Source organism: Cavia porcellus, unplaced genomic scaffold (genome assembly GCF_034190915.1).
Source record: "Cavia porcellus strain 051 isolate PalLab524CR breed Dunkin Hartley unplaced genomic scaffold, mCavPor4.1 scaffold_18, whole genome shotgun sequence".
NCBI lineage: Eukaryota > Metazoa > Chordata > Mammalia > Rodentia > Caviidae > Cavia > Cavia porcellus.
The window spans coordinates 54,990,768-55,011,677 of record NW_026947501.1 but is presented as its reverse complement, the minus strand read 5'-3'; the positions used below and the strand labels follow the sequence as shown (position 1 = coordinate 55,011,677).

The 20,910-nt window shown below is 44.0% G+C and overlaps 1 pseudogene; it reads right to left on the bottom strand.

Annotated features, from left to right (window-relative positions):
- The window catches only part of LOC106026542 (heterogeneous nuclear ribonucleoprotein A3-like), a 227,102-nt pseudogene that overhangs the window by 15,292 nt on the left and 190,900 nt on the right, over positions 1 to 20,910 (bottom strand).

Genomic DNA, 20,910 nt, shown 5'->3' with positions numbered 1-20,910 from the left:
GGGGTTGGAAGGCAGGGAAGTGAATCAGTCCCCTCTTTCCAAGGAGGCCTTTGGGTGATCTTTTCAAAAGATACAAGAAAAGCATCTGACCCTCATTTATGATGAAAGCTCCTAGAAAACTGAGACAAAAGAGAATACCTTCCATCTGATAATATTTGATAAAATAAGATGCTTGCAAAAGAATCAGCCGCTCATAAGGAATGGTATGTATCAGATGCTTCCTCCAGCATCAGGAACAAGACAAAGCTATCTGATCCCACCAATTCCAGTCAGCATCAAGCTGGAAGTCTTAACTTCTGTTGCAATGCAAACAAAAGACAAAAAGAGAGACAGCAAAAGGATTGCATCTCAATCTACGCTAGCATGGTTATTTATGTGGAAAAGCCTCAGAAATCTGCAAAACATAGCATTAGAACTAAGAACTCAATTGAACAAGGTTGGGAGATATAAGCTTATTATTCAAATATCAGTGACCTCTTTATGCACAGGAAATGAAATTAGAAAAACAATTCCATTTCTAGTTCCTTCAGAGCTCAAGGTACTCAGAAATGAATTTCACAAAAGATGACAAGGATCTACATAGTGAAGACTTAAACGTTACTGAAGGAAATTAATGAAGATCGAAGTAAGTGGAGAGTAATATACTCACAGATCAGAGGCCCCAATGTTGGGAAGATACGAGTTCCTCACCAGTTTGTTCCTAGAGTCACTGTGATATCAGTCACCATGCTGCAAACTATTTTTTGTAGTCTACAATTTATGCAGACATACAAAGAACCCAGTGTATCTGCTCCAACTACCTGGCTTTGGAGCTGGTATGGGCGTGGCAGATGGGCTGGCAAATAAATAAATAGATCTGGATAGAGGGTCCAAAGCAGGCCCACACTCACATGGTCACATTTGGATTTTTTTTTTTTTTTTTTGCTTTGTTTTGTTTTGCAAAGATACCAAAGAAATCAATGGAGAATGAGAAGTCTGTTCAAAAACTGATGCTAGGTTCATTAACCAGGTGTTCCTACAGAAAAAACAAACAAAATCTCAACTTCCTTGTTCTATCATATACAAAATTAACTCAGAATGAATCACCAACTTAAATATAAAACTATAAAACTTTTAAGAGATAAACATATGAGAACATCTTAGCCCTGGGGATAGGCAAATGTTTGCTAGGTAGGTAACAGGAAGCAGTGAACACGAAAGAAAATCAATAAATTTGTCCCTACCAAAATGCAAAGATTCTTCTGACAAAAGGTATCAACAAATAAGTAAACAAGTAAGTAAATAAATAAGTAAGCCATATACTGGGAGAAAATATTTGCACAACATCTGAAAAAGGACTAATATTCTGGATATATAAAGAGCACTTCCAACTCACTAACAAAAGATAATTCAATTAAACATGGATGAGAAGAGTTCAGTGGGACACTTTCCAAAAGAATACATAAATAGCCACTAGGGACCCATCATTAGTCATCAAGGAAATAAAAATTAAAACCACAATAAAGTACCATGACATCCCTACCTACCATGAGTCACCAAGTGCTGGTGGAAATATGGTGAACTCCTTAGAAAACTATGTCAGCACTGTCCTACAACCCGGCAGTTGTCTCCTAGGGATTTTTCTCAAAAGAAATGGACACATATGTACATATATCCCCAAAAGGGTCATTCAGGAATGGTTATGGCAGCTCTAGTTAGAGAAATGGAAAAGATCAAAACATTTCAGGTGTTCACCAGTAAGCGCATAGGTAAGCTGTAGCTTCATCAAATAAAATGCTATTCAGAAATAAAAAGGCACGCCAGGAAGATGGAGGCAGGAGGATTGACAGTTTGTGCTCAATCTGGGGAACTTAGCAAGACTTTGTTTCAAAATAAAAAAGTAAAAAGGGGAAGGGATGCAGTTCAGTGCAAAGAGCCTGGGTTCAATCTCCAGTACCGCAAACACACTCACACAAATTAACTAAAAGGAAGAGACTATTGATATGTATATTAGTACAGACTGAGTCAGCCAGTTTTCTGTTACTATAGCAAACACCTGAGACAAGCAACTTATAAAGAGGAAAAATTCACACTATTAATGGTTCTGGCCCATAATAAGGCAGACTCAATATTTCGAATCCTCTAATAGGACTGCCAGGTGGCAATGGCTGGGAGCACATGGCAGAGCAAATTTGTTCACTTCATGGCCAGGAAACAAAAGAGCTGGTGTTTTCTTGAGGGTCCCCTTTGAGAGGCACATAGGCACATTCCTAATGACAAAGACCTGCCACTAGCCCACCGCTTAGTATTTATGCCACTTTCCAGTTGCACCGTGCTAAGGACCAAGCCTTGAACATTGTAGGTCTTTGGGAACACTTGAGATCCACACTAGAAGAAGGGTGAACCTCAGAAAATTCATGCTGAACAAAAGAAGTCTTACACAGCCACAAGCTTGCTCTGTGTCTCTATGTGGAGAGTTGGACAGGAGAAACTAATCTACAGTGGAGAGAATCTGAACAGTGGCTACTCTGGAAAACGAAGCCTGGCTGGAAAGGCAGAGGGAGACTAACAGAGGTCAGAGGTGAGGGCCAGAATTTTTACCCTGAGGTCTGAGGTGGTGTACAGGTGTGTTGCTTTGGTAAAAGTCATCTCAAGCATGCTTGGAAGAAGTGTGAAGAGGAAAAAGCTGAAGTCTAGAAATGAACTCCTGTCGATTTCTCCAAGTTCACTCAGCACTTTTGTTGTGAAAGTGAAGTCTGAGGAACTGATGGTGCTTCCCAGGGAGTACAGGGGGAAGCAGGGAACTTCCATTTTCCACCTCTCTACTCCTGGTTACACCAAGTATTTACTGCATGGGTTATAGAGAGACCTACACAGCCTTCAGCTTCATGGCCGCCTCCCTTCATGTCCCTGCCCACCCATCCACCTAGCATCTCCCCGCTAGGCTCGTTCTCCTCATGGCCCCAGTGAGTGACGCCTCCTCAGGGGAAGTTTGAGTGGGCCTGGGTTCAACTCTCGGGACATGTTGGGATCTTTGAGGCCTGGTTTGAGCCCTCTCCCTATGTGCAAGGTTACACACTTCAGCACAGCTGGTGGCTATGGCGACCACCATCTGCAGCTGCTGTGCAGCAACTGACCCCCCAGCAGGGCTGTTATCCTTTGTCACAAACACCCCTTTTCCCACAGCTGTTGTCCTCTGGCTCCCAGGTTCAAAGGCATGGCTGTTGGCCTCTCTCTTAGGGACCTAGTGCAGGGGCCATGTGGTATAGGGGCCCTCAGGCTGTTTTTCACAGCGCTCTCTGTTCTTTGTGGGAGGAGGCAAACATCCAGACGGCCTGGGAGTGCTCCGGGAGCCACAAGAAAGGCTTCTCCCAAGGTCCTGTGGTTGAGGGCAGAGGAAGAGGCTGAAGTCAGGGTGTGAGGACCAGGCCCTATCGGATATGGGGTCCTGTGGGTGACCTTAGCGAGATATCATCTGCCCGGCCTCCTTCCTCCTTGATTTTGGCAGAGCCAAGCTTAGATGAAGAAAGGAGAGATGTATTTGATACACAAGACTGAGCTTCACCTCCAAAGGTGGGTGATTTAGAGCAGAAAACATGTCCTGTTACATACCAGCATGAAGAAAGGTACAATTCACACACCAAAGAGCTGTGGGCTCAGGTTTCTACACCCTATGAGGCATGGTGGAAAGTTCATTACACACACACACACACACACACACACACACACACACACACACCAAAAACCCAGGACACAACAGAATGACATCAACAAAAGAACAAGGCTAACAACCAAAATCCCCTCTGGTTTGCTTTTTGACTATCACACCCACAGAGATGGAGAGCCAATTATGTAGTAGGAAGAACATTGCACAGGGAGTCCAGGGAGGTCCTTCCAGAATGTGCCCTACTTTCTGGCCTGCCTAGGAAGGAAGGAGCAGGAGTAACCTGGCGCTGGGAGCTAAGATGTGCCCAGGAAGGGGGTAGTGATCCCCGGGACCCAGGAAGGATGTGCATCTTCTGTGATTCAGCATGCGGCCTGAGCCGTGAGTGAATTACACTGTCACACTTCCCTCTGGAGTGACCAGCTCTGCTCAGCTTGCTTGTGATTCTCCTGGCTGTAGAGCCCAGAGCACTGCATGCCGGACCTCTCTGTCTAAGGAGAAGGAGGATGAGCGGCTCCTCGCCACACCTGTGATAACCAAGAGACTCTGGCTGACTTCACGCTGTGGACACGGTGACCGAAGCTGTAATCTTTCTCTGCCTCCCCAGCCTTGTTTTCTATCACTGAACACGAGAGCCTCTCAGGCACCTTCCTGTTTCTGACCTGGGAGCTCTGGCCCAGGCTTGGCTGTGTCCTTCCTGCTTTAATGGTGTGGATGATCAGACCAAGGCCCGCGTCCACTGGGGCAGGGCCCAGGGTGCAGAAGTGTGTGCAGAGTTCTGAAGCTTATGGGGCTCCTCCCCTCTTCCCTGGCACATGATCATCTGACAGAGGAATTGAGAGCCCCTGTCAGAAGAGGGTTAGGTGCTGCACTTCTATTCCCTGGTTCTAGAAATTCTCTCCGAGAGCTGGGCTGCAGAGTCAGGGAGCGTGTTACTTTAATACTAATTGTCTTTTCTATGCTGTCTCCTGAGAACCAGTGCCCCTTTCTCCGAGCTCTGCTGAGTGAGGAAGGGTCCCTATGAGAAACAGCTTTGGGGGTGTCCCTTTCCTGAGGGAGCTATCTTGAACCCCTCGAAGCAGCAAGCACTAACCAGAGAGGAAAAACTTTTCAGCCTCTTGGCCTGCCTACACATAATGCATTCATACAACAATCTTTATAAGAAGGCCCGGCTCGCAGAGCGGCTGTCCAGTGGTAAGAGCATTTGTTGTCTGAGTCCTCGATTTAACTCTTCAAAGGTGTGATGATACTGTTCTGTGAAAGGCAAATGGGAAGGTGTTGGCATTTAAATAAGCCTGAGGGCTCCAGCGCAGCTCAGAGGCAGAGCATGTGCCCTGGGTTCAATCGCCAGCACTGCAAACATAAACAAACAAGCAAACTTGAAAAACAAAACCTCTCTCACAGCACTAGTGAAGAGAACACAGGCTTCACATCCTGGCGTGGAAAGAGGATGCTGAATGGGTTTCATAGCTTCCTTGATAAAACGAATTTAAAGGCGATATGACATAAAACATCCTACGGACATTATTTAGCGTATGAAGTTATGGCACTGCTGAGGAAAAAAAAAAAACAGTTGCCAGCTTCTTGTCTTAACGGAAAGATACAATCCACAATCACCCATAACAAAAATGCAAGTTTTGACTGTTTCCCCTCTCCTTCCCACTGACAAAGGTCTATGCAATTTGATGTTGGTTTCCCGTTCAGCCAGATGAGTAACCAATAAAATTAAGGGTAGGAGAGTTATAAATTGGCTTTGATGTCAAGGGTCCAGAATAAAGAGGGGAGAAGAGTCACATTCCAGCCACCCGGGCAGTTTCCGGTGAATGGATTTTTTGACAATATTCAGTAGGTTCTTATAACAAGTTGTTTGATGAGCTGAAAGGTGCCCTGCATTTCCAGTTTGGAGGCAAAGGCACAGAGCAGGCTCCCAGGAAACCCCTTGTTCTGAAGGGAAGCCTGAGTGAGCGGGCGTGGTCAGCTCCTCTTCCCCTTGTACTCTCTGTCATAAACTGTACATATCCTCCAGTTGCCATTGTAGGTGGAAAGCAATTAGATTCAAAGGAATACTTGTTCTGAGAGCTTAAGAAATCCGGCACCTCTCCAGTACCCTGCAAAGGAAAGAAGTACGAGTCACACAATACTCTGCCTCCTCACCCAAGTCCGGGGTTATCCATTCCTGACCCAAGAGCAAGGTCCTGGGGCGCAAGCAGTCCCCACTGGGAAGAGCTGGGCTGTCAGCTGCTGCTTGGCCCCAGACCCTCTGTCCTGGTTAACTTGCCTGTGCCTCCACAACCCTCTTTCTTCCTCCAGAGTTTAATTCACCTTCCATCTAGCTCCTTCAACTCCATTTGGGGCTTTTTCAATGCGTGAACGCCGAGCTCATTCACTTGCTCATCCTGTTAACCACGCACGCAGCCTCCACTGTGTCTCCTGCCTTCAGTCACTGACCTCTCTTCTAGCTGAGCTGCGTCCATGGTAATAGCAATTTATCTCAAATGCCTGCAGCCACCCATCGTCTGGGTCTGACATCAATCCATTCTCAATCAGATGCCCAGCTCAACACAGAGCTCAGACTCTTGAAAGAAGCCAAAAAGAGCCCTCTTCTCCAAAACTGTTAGTGGGAAGTAGTCTTTACAAAAGATTATATGTGAAGACCAAAGAAGGAGCTAGCATCACACATTCCAAGCTAAAACCCAAAAGAAAACCCTCCTGGGATAATTTTCTTCTTTCTCTTGGCTTTCTGTTCTCTCTCATGATAAGGTAGCTTCTCTGTCCTAAAGCCTGTGTGCCTTGCTCCAGCTTTTCCCCAGACTAAATTCAGTTATTTCATTCAAAATGCTGACCCATCAAAGTAGGGTCTGGCCTCTTGGAGTATCATAAAATCTTGCTTGAATTATCACCACTGGCATCATCATTATCACTGTCATCACCATCGTCATCGTCATCACCACCTCCAACGCCACCCTTCACTGCGTCTTCACCCGATATCAGGCAAAGCACTTAGCAATTATTATCACAATGACCTTGAGATGAGCAGTAGAATCATTTCCATTTAGTGGTTGAGAACACTAGAGTTCTGAAAACCACTTTCAACAAAGACAGTATTCCCTCGCTTCAGTGCCCTGACTTCAAGGGGGGCCCTGGATACATCCACCATGCTGTGGTGATTTCTTCTCAGTAACTTCTTGTTGCATTCCCCAGCAAGCCTTTAATCCTGGGCCAGATGGTCCCTGGTTGCTGCAAAATAGTTGCCTCGATGGGCCTGTTTTTTTTTGTAAACAGCTGTTGCGCTCCACCCTCTCACTGCTAATGCCAACATTTCTGGAGCACCAACTGCTCTAAGCATGCTTGGAAGACGGCTGCACTGTGCCCCTCAATCCTAGCCCCAGGGTTGTGAAGGAGATCTGCTGGCTTCTGTGGGCTCTGCTCTTCCTTCTGCCCCTGTACCTTAAAACTCCATGGCATCTTTGACTCTGTCCCCTTCCTTGAATATTTTCTAGGTGTGTGAGGAGCTCCTGCATTTCAGCCCTACCTGTGCACTCCTGGTACCCACAGTGTCAAAGCTTAAAGGGATTGTCGCTTGGAAACAATGTAAAACCCACTGAGAAAGACATTCATCAGGTTGTGTCTCTCGTAACCAATGAATGAGACATCTGGGGACACTTCATGCAGAAGCAGCAATAGGAGCAAAGACTACAGAGAAGAATATTTGGGTTTTTTGTTGTTTTTAAATTCATCCTGGGAATCAAACTCAAGACCTCATGTTTGCCAGGTGGGCACTGTGGCATTGAGCTATATCCCCAGTCCCTAGTATTTGTTTTAATATGAAAATTTCTGCCATACAAACAAAATAAACATCAAGATTTCAATTCTATAAGGAGAAAAACACAGTATTAACAAACGGGACTTTGTAATGCAATTCCAATGAGCGCAGGAGGGAATTCTAGTCCTGGTCTTGCTACTATAGTGCTCATAAGCAGTGTGGTCTGTAGGCATCTCTGGGCTGGCCTGTAGGAACCAGCACACATCCCAGCTCTGCGGAACCCCTGCAGGATAGTGCTAAATATGGTCTTTGGCTGTGTGTTTGGTCTTTGTTTTCTATAGACCAAGGCTGATTAGAAGATCTCTTTAGCAATCTAATTAGTTCAGCAATGCAGCTATGAACATATGTGTGCAAGCTTTTGTAGAGACACGCTTTGAATTCTTTCAGACACAGACGTAGGAATGGAACGATAAGTTGTATAGTAACACGATGTATAATGTAGAGAAACAACCAAACACTTTTCCAAAGTAGCTGAACTAATTTTACATTCCCATTAACAATGTAGGAAAGATCAAATTCTTTACGTTCATGCCAACACTTGTTATTGTCTATCTTTTTAAAATGTTAATCATTTTTGTGGGTGTAAAGTGGCTTTTACTGTGGTATTTATTCAGTGATTAACGATGTGCTATTGCCATTTGTACATCTGAGCAAAAATATTCATGCACATCCCTCAAACTTTAAAATTGGGATTTGCTGGGTTGTAATAATTCTTTACATAACTCGGTGTCTGATTTGCAAATATTTTTCTATTTTATTTTGTGATGTATAATCTCTTACTTATTGCTAGGTTTGGTTTGCTAGTGTTCGTTAAGTACTTTTGTATCTGTATTCTTGGGACATTGATCTGTGGCTTTCTTTTCTTGTAAAATCTTTGTGTGGTTTTGGAGTCAGAGACACGTTGTCTTTATAGAATAATTCAAAATGTGTTTCTACTTCTTTTTGGAAGAGTTGCTTGAGAATTTGTGTTCACTTTCTTGAAATATTTGAAAGAATTCACCACTGAAACCATCTGGTATAGACTTTTCCTTTTAGGAAGATTTTTGTAAAAAAAAAAAAAATTCTAATTCAATCTCCTTACTTAGTTAAGGACTATTTTCTAGAGTTAGTGTGAGTAATTTATGTCTTATCATCTGGGTTATCAAGTGTGATGGCACAGGACTGCTCTTGTGATTGTTTTTATTTCTAAAGGGTTGGTATTACTGTTCTCCCTCTCACTTCTGACATTAGTAATTTGAGTTCTCTGTCTCTGTCTTTCTCTTTCTAGTGGGTCCACCCAAATGAACCTCAGTTTTCTTGATCTTGTTTAAAGAACTAACTTTTGATTTTGTTAGTTTTTCTCTATTGTTTTTCTGTTCTCTGTTCTGTTTATTTCTGCTCTGATCCTTATCATTTCATCCATTCTGCTTGTTTAGGTTAAATTTTATTTTCTTTAAGGTGGAAGTCTAAATTAGTGATTTGAGTTTTTTGTTTTTAAATACAGATTTTCACAGCTATTGATTTTCCTCTAAGCGTTGGTTTTGTGTGTCCCATACACCTTGGTATGCTGCTTTTATTTTCACTTATATATAAAACTCTCCAGCACCCCACAGTTAGACCTCTTTGGTGTATTATTTACTCAGTTCCAGTACATTTGTGAACTTCTGCAGTTTTCCCTTGTTGATGATTCCTTCTGTGTTGTACTGTGGTTAGTGAAGATCTTTGGTATAACTCCTGTCCTTTTGAGTGATGGAAACCAATTTTGTGACCTCACGCATTGCCTCTCCAGGAGAGTATTTCCTGTGCACTTGAGAAGAGTGTGTATCCTGCTGTTGTTGGATGGAGCAGTCTGTAGATGTGCCTGGTGGATCATGTTGCTTTACAGACTTGTCCAAGTCTTCTATTTGATCGCCGATAATCTGCCTACTTGTTATTTCTGATATTGAAAGTCAGGAAATTGCAGTAGCCGATTATTATTTTTCAATTACCTACTTCTCCGTTTTAAACAGTTTTTGTCTCAGTATTTTGAGGGCTCTGTTGTGAACTGCATGTTTTTAATAATTACTGTATTTTTCTGAAGGGTTAACCTTTTTCATTATAAGTTGTCCTTTTTCTCTCTAATAACATTTTTATCTTAAAGTCTTTTCTGTTTTAGTTTAGCTGCTTATCTCTCTTTGTCACTATTTTATGGTGTGTCTGTCTCTACTCCTTTATTTTCAAGTAATTATTTTTGAATTTAAGTGCATGTTGTATAGACAACATATAGCTGAATCATAGTTTTTATTTGTTTTGCACATTCCGCCCTTCTCTTTTAATTAAAATTTTAATCCATTTCAATTTAATATAATTACTGATATGGTAGAGCTGCGCTTTTATCTTCTATGTAATTTATGTCTTTTGTTTCATTTTGTTATTGCTCCTCTATTCCTCCATTATTGAATTCTCTTGTATTAAATGGATATTTTTTTCTATACTATTTTGATTGCTTGTCACTTATTTTATGATTTTTTAGGGTCTTATTTTAGCCATGTCTAGCTGGAGAACACTGGTATTTGTGATAGGGGGCTGAGGCAGGAAGGGTACCTCTCTTAGTGTGGGCATGCCGAGGGGTTAGAGCCAATTCTTTCAATAAATCCTGCTACCTTTTCACCTTCACCAACTACATTGCCAACTAATGATTAGACAGATTTTTCTTCTTTTCTTTGTTTTGTAGAATTTTCAATTTTTGAGAAAATGTATAATCTTCCTGAATATCTGCCATTTGTCTTGCAAGAAATAACCACTCAACCCAAAAGGAGGTATCCTCTGCTTCATTCCTTGAAGGAGATTATTAGTTCAGCATCAGTGGTGGGCCTTAAACCACATGTTGAAAATATCTGGTCCCTATTACGAAAGCACCATGAGTGGGTAGAGGAAGGTACCAGAAATGTTGCTGCTGAATGTCTAGGAAAACTCACTCTAATAGACCCAGAACCTCTCCTTCCATGGCTGAAGGGCTATTTGATATCAGGCTCATCATATGCCCAAGGTTCAGTAGTTACAGCTACGAAGTTTACTATTTCTGGTCATCCTCAGCCTATTGATCCACTGTTAGAGATTTTCTTAAGGCTCTGGAACCAGTACATTGGGCTGTGTTTACTCAGATACTCTGTATAAATGTTGGGACGTGCCTGCTACACTCATTTAGATAGCTGACAACTCTACCTTAACCTTAGTCATTGGGAATGTCTGTGTAGAATCTCAGAGGAATCAGAGGTGAGAACTGGCGACATTTTTGCATCTTTTCAGAGGATGCATTCAGCTCTGGACAAGTGTAAATCCTTTCTTACTCATGCTCGTGGCCTTTAAGATCACCCAGAGTACAGGCCCTGTAGACATCTCACTCACAGACTTTAAGCTTTTTGTTTAGTTTATTGTTTGCCCCAACTATTACCCACTGTCTCTATCGAAGAAGTCAAACAAAAATTGCCTGTAAATATTTTCTAACAAATGCCTGAAAAGAAATAACTTTTCACACTGGGTAAATTCTAAGTTCAATGAAATTTAAAGACAGCCTTGCAAATGAGGGTTTTCAGAGAACCACCAGCCTGACTTTCTTCATGAGAGAAGGCGCTGGGTTTTCAGGGCTGTGTAGATCTGGAGAGAGGATGATGGAAATGGAGCAAGTTAAATGCTGCCAAGCTCGCTGCTCTTAGTAAAATTCAATCATTTTGCTCCAGTAGGTAACCCCTGGGGGGCTGCAAACACTTAATTAATTTTCCAAGTTCTGAAAAAGTTGAACCTGATAATTTTTGTCAGTTTCTCTGTGCTTTCATAAAAGAGTTTTCAAGGTCTTTATTCCATGTTTTTGCTGATGTCACCATATTGCCTTATCTTCTTCAATACCATATAAATAAAATTTAAGATTTAAATTATAAAAGCAAAAAAAACTCTACCAAGATGGTTCATATAAACAAGCTCTTGTGGACTAGAGTAGTTGGCCAAGTGATCCATTTACCTTTTCTGGCCAGCATTCTTTGGCTACTTCAATGGACTTTCACACATTTCCTCGAAACATCTGTGGCCCTTGTTCTCCTCCCCACAAGTGGCATCAGGCCCTGCACCTGGTAGCTATTGAGCCCTCACAGGTAATAAAACCCTCTGCAGATTCCGTGTTTACTAGACATTCAAGACACTGTGTGAGAGCTCTTTCATCAGCAGGACCAGCTCCTTACTGTTAGCAGGCTTGGAATTTTCTATCCGCTGTGGCTGCAGGGATAGGCCTGCAGGGGCGTGAAAATGAGGCTCACTGACCCTTTCAGGCTTGAGGATTTGAATACTGAGGCCTCCAGGATGCACCTTTAACTCCTGTTCACATTTCACAACTCTCACGACTTTGGAGTATGTGGCACTGTGCTGACCTACAAAGCCTTCCTCGGTGGCAGCCCTGTGGCCGGTGACAAGCTATCCCCAGGGAGGGTCCCCTGCCCAGTCTCTGCCAAGTGTCCCTTCTTTGGGAAATCCATCCTGGCAGAAGACTTGCATCTATCAATTATTAATTTAGTCTTGCTTCACAACAATTTTAATCAATGCATGTAAGCTATATTACCAATACACATTTTTATTGAACTAAATAAAGTAAATAAGGTAACCAGGCCTCCCATCAGCTCCAAAGAGGGAAAAAATGTGGCTGTAAGCGGTACCACATTCCTAGGGTAAAAGTCACATTTCCCATTGGTACTTTTGGCATAGTACTGAAAACATAACAGAAATGAACCTGGCTCCGACCTTTCTCACCTGAGAGCGAACCCGTGTCACGCCCACAACCTCACTGCACTACTGCCATCTGAGGCCAGTTTCAGTTCTTAGATAATTTTATCTGTAAAGCATTCATGACTATCCTCTGCAGATAAAGGTCCCTTTTGTTTGGCAGCTTTATTGATGCATAATTGTCACATAATAAGATGCATATAATCCAAGTCTGTATTTAAGGAGTTTTGACACATTTGTACACCTCTGAAACTATCACCCTAACTGAGAATGTGAAAACACCCATCACCTCCAAGACTCTTCCTTATACCCCTTTGGTACCCCCTCCACCATTCTTTAACCCCCTTTTCCCTATTGCTGTGGGCTACTCACATTTGCTAGAATTTTATAAAACCGGAGACATATAAAGGTACTTTTTGTTTGTTTTTAAATTCAGCATAATTATCTTGATGTTCAGTCATGCTGTTTGTTATGTGTATCAATAATTCCTTGCCTTTTATTGCTAGGTAGCATTCCATTGTATGGCTGACAATCTGGTGATCCATTCACCTGCTGGAGAATATTTGGGTTGCTTTTTTCAGTTTGAGGGAATTATAAAGACATGATGGATATTTGAGTACAGGTTTCTGTGACTACGTACTTCCTTTCTTTAGTGGGGTGTAAATTACTAAGAATGGAATGACCGAATCCTATGTTAGATAAGCTTTGAAATTTTGAAAAGAATGACAAAACACTGCAGAATGATCAGACCGTTTTCCATCTCCATCAGCCATGAACGAGAGGCCCTGTTATTTTTACATCCTTGCAAACACTTGGAATGCTCAGGCTTTTCAATTTTATCCAATCTGGTGTGTATTTAGTAGTATTGTATTGTGATCATAATTTGCATTTTCTAAATAACTACTTCTGTGCAGCCTCCTTTCCTGTCCCTATTTGCCACCCCTGTATTCTGTGGTGAAATGTCTTTTGCCAGTTAAAAACAACATGCTGTTTGTCTTCTGTAGGGGACAGGTCTTTTGCCATACATCTACTTTGGAAATATTTTCTTTCAATTTGTGCCCTTCCTTTGCATTTTCCTAAGTGTCTTTGAAAAGCACAAATGTATTGTTTATTCTGATAAAGCCTAGTTAATAGATTATTTCTTCATTGACAAAATCAAGGTCAAGATTTTTCTCCTGTGATTTCTTCTAGGAGTATCATAGCTCTTTCATTTATCTATGATGTATTTTACAATCATTTTTCATGAGGTATGAAGTAAGGTCTGAACATTGTTCTGTTGAGTATGCCTGCCTAACTTTTCCAGCACCATTGGTTGAAGATCTTACTTTCTATACTGAATTTGTACCCTCATCAAAAAGAAATTGACCGTGTAAATGCAGAACTACTTCTCGATTTTCAGTTCTGATTTATCGATCTGTATATCTGTCTTGATATCAATCCTGCTTTACAACTCTAAAGCATATAAGAGCACTTGATTATTAGCTTCAGAAGAAGAATGCAAGGCTTGTGACGTTCCTGGCCTGTTTCAAAATGACTCTGGGGTGCAAGGGGCCCTTTGGAGATCTCCAACCTTGACATGGATGAGGGGCCAGAAGGGGAATCTGACTCGGGGATCAGAGAGCATGGCTTGGTCGCCAGTAACATCATTTTGATAATGATTCAGACAGAAGCCTGCATAGACACGTTGAAAAGTGACAGATGACAAGCACCAAGGAGGAAGATGTAGAGGACACAAATGGCTTCCTTTTCATTTCTGTCTGCCCACTGAGAAAATAATTACTTATCATGGTTTTGGCTGTTGGAGAAAGAGACGTGTGACAACAAACTGAAACTAAAGCCCTTCAGACTCCTCACAGGGCTCAGATGAGGAGCCACAATTGGTTTGGGGCTGGTAACCAGCAGGACAAGAAGGGACAATGAACCTGAAGATGTAGTGATTAAGGAGACCAGGAACACAAAGTCACAGGGCAAACAGAGAAACCTTAGGAGACCAGAGAACGGACAGTGTCCAAGGCCTGAACCAGGTCATGGTTAGCACAGTGAAGGCCAGGTCCAGTCTCCACAGAGAATCCTTAGGAGATCAGAGATCGGGAGCTCAGAGGTCCAGTCTCCAGGTGGGAAATGTTTACAGAAGAGGATGCTATAGAGAAGACAATGGGGCATAGGTGGGCTGATGCTCGGGTTTTGCGGAGACTCTGGTTTATAGAGTCCAGGTCAGACAGAACCTCAATGCTGCCTGTGTTAGAACAGTGCTGGGACTGGACAGCATCAGAACTCCTGTGCAGCCACCGCTGTGAACCCAGTGCTCCCCACAAGCTCAGACAGCTCAGCCTGACCCAGAGAGCCCAGGGCCACGTCTCACTCACACTGAACCAATTCAGGGGCAGAAGGCGGCGGATGATCTTGTAGCCCTTGGCCACTGTCTACCATAGAAGGAACATGTTGGTCACACTTCCTCAATTGTCCATCAAACCACAGAATTCTCACAATTTTTCCAGGAGGTAGAGTTCTATTTCCTTTTTTCTTTTTGTTTTAGCCAAAATCATCCTCGGTAAAGGTCCAAGTAAAATGGTGGAGAGTTAGGATTTCTTTCCTTGACCAGAACTTGCAGAAGTCATGATCTAAAGGATTCACCAGCCTTGATGTGGGAGGCCCAGACTGACGTCAGCCAGTGCTTCTGGATTTGGGCACAGGCCTCTCTCTGCAATGAAGACCCGGTGGTCCAAAGTCCTTCAGCCTTGGTAACCTCCGTGTCTCCTAGCTGGCATTCACAAAATGATAAACCTGTCACAGGCTCCAAAGTCCATGAAAAGATGTTCAACATCATGAGCTATTAGAGAAGTGAAAATCAAAACCAAAAAGGATGGACAAAAAGAAGGGTTGTCAAGAAGATAGAGAAGTTGGAACTCTTCTCTGCTGCTGGTAGGAATGTTCAAAGGTCAGTAACTTTGGAAGAGAGTTTGTGGTTTCTCAAAAGGCTGACTATATAGGAAAAATTATGAGATGCAGCTATTCTGTTCATAGGTAGTTTCCGGCAGTTACAACATGGTAATGTCTACACAATTTTGTAAGCATAGTAAAACCACTGAAATAAAAAACTTGAAGTGGGTGAGCAAACTGCATCTCAATAACAATGCTTTTTTTTTTTTAAAGGTTTCCAGAAGGTGCAGAAATTGCCTGACCTGATCTTAAATTCATCTACCAAAGATTTTTCTCACATTAACATCCTGAAAAACTGCCATCCCTGAAACATGTGTCTTAGGAAAAACTGCTTTAGCAAATAGGACTTTGGCAAAAACAAGCTTTGCTTCTGTCTGCATATCCTTGGCAGAGCTGGGGCACACCATTTTATATTTTATTTACATTAGATGTGTCCATGTTTTATCTCATGGCTGGCTTTATAAACATTTTGGGGAGGAAAGGTATGCTTTTGTCTGTTTGAATCTATAGCACAAGGTATACAGTAGCCACTCCATAAATATTCTGATGGGATTTTGCATCTCTAATAAGTTCATTAAATTATTCAGCAAAGTAAATGTTTTAAAACATACTTGTTAGGAGCCCACAGGTGCCACACAGTGCCCTTAGTCCGGCAGAAACAATAACAAGGGAGCTCATGCTCCAGGAACTGAGGCCACACCAGTCCCAGAGCGCAGGCACCTCTGCTTGAGGGGCCTGGTATTCATAAGAAGCATATTCATAATTACACAAGGGATGACAGAAGAGTCCACAGCGGCTATCTGTGGTATCAGAAGTGGGAGAATCCATGATACTTGTCTGAGTATTGGGAAGCCAAAGGATCCAGTAGGTGCTCAGCCAAGGAGACTGAAGCCACAGAACAAAAAAGAATCAAGGATATAGTACCAGCCTCAGGTTGATGGTCCTGAAGCTCACCAGAGGGTTGCCGGTGTGAGTCTGCATTGCAAAGCTGAAGAAATGGGATGCACCCACTCAGAAAGACGGTAGCTCTTTAAACTGGGCTCACTTCCTGTTTCATATTGGTTGGTGACACCATAATCAAGATGGATCTCCTCATCTTGGTTTGTGAGTCTTCAGGCCAAGCTCCCGCAGACCTACATGGTGCTTGACTGAAGTGCTGAGCATTTCTTTTTTTTTTTTTTTTTTTGTCTTTTTCCTTTTTATAGGTACCAGGGATCAAACTCACAACTGCCTGCTTGCAAGGCAGGCGCTTATGCCGCTGAGCTAAATCCCCAAGTCCTGTGCCGAGTATTTCTACATCCGTTCCGGATGATAGACCATGATTGAGGGTCATATGCCCCGTGCGCATTTTTTATGTAATTGAAATTCCTAAACACCTTAGCAGAGGCACCAGGTTTGAGTGCCTTTCCTTTGTTAAAAAGTAGACACAGTCAGTTTCTTCTCTAGCAGTGTCAAAGGTTTCTTCCCTTGCTTGAGCACCAGCCGGAAACTTCCATTTAGGGATCATGCTAGCCCACACCATGTCTCCTGGAAGATGAGTCCATGGTGGTGCCCAGCCTGGGCAGTATTCAGGAAGAACCAGGCCCAGAAGGGTGGCGGGACAAACACACTGGTTCATCATCCTCTACTCAGGACCCACATCAAGTGTCACCAGAATGGCACACAGAACCACTGGCACTGTCTAAATAATTTTGTCTTTATTTTGAAAAAATGTATTGGATTTGCTTAAGTGCTTAAGTGAGCATTATTTATAATGCGACTCCCCTATCCTGGTCTCTGTCTCTGAGTGAAGGGGGCAAATCCTTGAGACCCAGAGGACAGCTGGCTCGCAAGGAGGCTGCCTGTCAGGGGGAACGCTGGAGGTAGAGAACACACTGGCGCTGAGTCCTCAGCAGACTGAAGATGTGGGAAAGGTACATCTTCCAGAGAGGACTAGGCACAGGATTCGCCTGTGATCAGAAACCCCGCAGAGAGGGAGGGCCATGCTGGGCACAAGCAGCCTGTGCAGGGCGGAGGCAGCAGGAAGTCTCCAGAGGAGGAGGAGCTGCCTGGAGGGGTAGTGTTTCCAGCTTCCCCGGCTGCACCCCCAACCCACCCCCGCTGCCCCAACCGGTCTTGCAGGCTCTGTGGGGTCAGAGGGCAGCCTTTCCAGCAGACTGCTGGCTTTCCAGAGGCCAAGAGTGCCTCCCACCCCCAGGGGACCCGGGAAGGAAATTTCAGCTGCCTGAGCCCCTCTGTTGCCCCAGTACCCCTTTTTTGCAGCCCAAAATGAATCTGATGAAAGAAAGCCAAGCCTCTGCCAAGCCCTGACACCCAGCCCGGGAGTCCGGGGAGCATCCCAGTGGCCTGATGAGCAGCACCTGGTCTCTCAGCCCCTGGAAGCTACTGAATTTACACATAATTAAAGACTGAGTTTGAAGATTATTCGCGATAGGCACTTTCCCATCAGATGGCTTTGTTTTGCTTTCCTTTACACGTGGCCTTACACTTTGCCAAGGAAAGGTTATAAGGCTGAGGTTGTTTAGCTTGAGAATGAGAAAGCTGGAGAATGACATCACTTCTGTCTTCAAATATGCAGAGGCGGCTATTACCAGCAGGGAAAGACCGACTATTCTCTTGTTAAACTGCAAAAGGAACTCCCTTGGACTCCTACAAGCAGCCCTGTCCACTAGCCCCCCCCGCCCCCCCCCCCCGCCCATGCTTAGGCATTGACTGGTTGAGGAAGGAGGACCCAGGATCTGTTTTAGGCTGGCAGGTGGTGCCTGGTGACAGTGACAATATGGCAAAGAAGTAAGACCAGGCCTCCCTGCCTACCTGCTCCTGTCTCTGCCCAAGTGCAAGTCTGTTTCTTGTCTGCATGGGGCAGGCCACAGGAGGGAGGACCTGGTCACTACAGGGACATCTGTAGGCTGATGGGTGAGCACAGAAGGTCCAGGGTGGGGCTGGGCCCCTGCTGACCTGCTCTAATGATCAGCACGGGAGACAGGGAATCTGGCGTCCATGAGGAAGGGTGACAGCAGGAGACGGGGATGCTGCTGGAAGACAGGGAAAGAGAAGAAACGATGTTAAAAACCCTGATGGGGCACCAAGAAAGGACCAAGCCACCGCACAAGCTGTGCATGGTTAGAGACGAGACATCCCAGCCCTGATTTCTGTCCACCCAAAATCGCATGAGCTGTCCCCTCATGTTCCTCCCGGCTCAGAGCCGCCCCAGATCCTTCCTAGAGCGTGGGTTTTAGTGTGGGCGGAACGAGAGGGAGGAGTTAGAAGGCAGTCTGGTGCTTTTCCTTGGCCACCACTACCACTGTGGCCATCCGTAAAGGATGTTTCCTCGGTGGCCTAATCCAGGTGGCCATGGTGCGCTCCCTGAGACAGCGCTTTGGGGACTTTGAAATCAGGGAACTATTAGCTTTCTGGGGCTTCTGTTCTTTCCCATGCAAAATGGAAATAAAAGTTCTCATAGGGTTGCACTGGGGCCAGATGCCTGGCATAAAAATTATATGGGATATATATTAAAATATTACTCATGGCTTATCTGAAACTTAAATCGAATTGAATGTCCCATATTATTATTTTGTTTTTGTTTCACATGGGGTAAATCTGGCAACCTACCTAAAGTTTAAATGACATGTGAGTGCCAAGGTTTTATACAGAACCTGGTGACTAAAAGAGGTTCAGTGAGCAGCCATCCTGGGTTCTGGAAGTTTCTGGAAAAGTTACCCACAACACTTCAGGGGAAGACAGAGAGTCTACACTTTAGTTGGAAACATTTGCTGAGTACTCTAAAAGGACAACATGGGCAAAACAAGAATACAAGAGTGTTGCGGTTCATGCTAAGCCAGTGTGCTGTGCTATACTATGTAAGGAGGCACATTCAGGATGCTAGAGAGGACAAAGGTGGGCAGGAGGCGGGCAGACCTTGCCAGCAAACATTCCAGGGCTCACTGGGTGCAAGATGAGACTGCAGTTCTTTGGGTAGGGGTTATGTCTGGCTCACTCTGTCCCCACTGCCATGGCTGAGAAGGGGGCAGTGTGACATGGGGCATGTTGAGCATAACACCTGTGGTGGTGGTCAGTAGTGCTGGACCCACTTTTTATAGCTAGTGGGGTTCTAGTTATGTTCTCCCCCCCCCCCAGGTCTTACACTATGACAGAATAACTAGAAAGTTCTTCCTCTGGCTTTCCTGCTTTGCACTGGGTTCCTCTTGCAAGTTCAAGTCCAGTTGCTCAGCAAGCCCTGGGTAGTGGTTACTCTGAGCTTTCTGCACTGCTGGCCCTGGTGAGAGGATGGCGAATCTGCCCTTCTAGGCCTGACTTGGCAGGGCTAGGTCCCCGGTGAGGGTCAGGCAACAGAGGCCACGTGGCGGGCTGCCCAGGTGCCCTGGCTTCCTGCCACAGACACTACCCAGGCCTGCTGTCCACTCCTGGCTGTTTCTCTGCTTGCTGGACTCAGGCCACAGGCCATGGTGTTGTTCTGCATCTGTTATCTGGAGCTCTCTGATCTTTTGGCTTGGCCTGGCTTAGCCCCATTGCACTCTGTGAGAGCTGCAGAGCTACATTTGCCAGGCCCCGCCCTTCTTGGCCTGGAAAGCCCTAGGAGTGCAGAGGTTTGATACCCATAACCCTTCTAGTGCAGAGGTCAGGGGCCCGGAGGGTGCGATGACTGTGACACAGAGCAGGCATCCGAGGAAGACTTGGAGTATTCATAATATATTAGTAAGCGAAAAAGAAAGTTTACACCCCAATGTGTACCCAGGATTGTATATGCATGTTTGCATGTATGTGCATGTGTCTATATATACACTGACATGTAATGTGCATGGTCCATATGCAGTCATTTTTCCAAATCCACAGGCTCACATTTTCAGATTCAACTAACCTCAAGTGGAAAAAATGTTTTTAAAACATTGTATCTGTATTGAACATGTACAGCCTTTTTCTTATCATCACTCCCTAAATGTATAGTATAACAACTATTTACTTAGCTATTACATTGTACTAGGTAATATAAGTAATCAAGAGAGGATGTGAATTATACAGCAGAATATGTTTAAGTCATATGCAAATACGATACCAATTATATAAAGGATTCAAACTCTGCAGGTTTGGTATGTCTTGTACACACATCAACACATACATATGCATCATCCTACACAGACATTCCTGACACATGCACGCACACACACATATAAATATCAGACTCTGAAATTATACACTGCTGAGATATGTAAGCACAGCAAAACATTCTAGAAAGATACTGGAAAGACTGTCAACCAAATGTAAATAGCAACGACAAGGTCATGGGGGACTTTCATTTTTTTCTATTTAGCTATACTTTCTAATTTTTTGAAAAGCAGATATAACATACAATAAAAAGTAAAAAAGGACAAAAAGCCGAACTGCATTTTATAGCACTTCGAAACACCCAAGCCCTGGGTGATTCACATGTAAAACTACATGTGAGTTTTACATGTAAGCGCAAGGTCCGGGGGCAGGAGGATGGAATAGAGGCCATCCATGGTGGGTGGCACAGCACTCTTGCCCAGATGGTCTCTGTCCGCAGCTCAAGCTCCCTGGCAGTTGTGTGGAGTCTAGACTGCGTCCTGCCACTGAGCTCTCTGCCCTCAGTTTGCTTGCTGCAGAATGAGAAGATTCAGCTGAATTGCAGAAATGGCAAATCAGACATGTGAGCTGGACCCTTTGTAGCTCACCTGAGAAAGAAAGCCCGTGGAGAAGACCCAGCTTCCTTGAGGAAGGATGCCATGGTTGATCACGA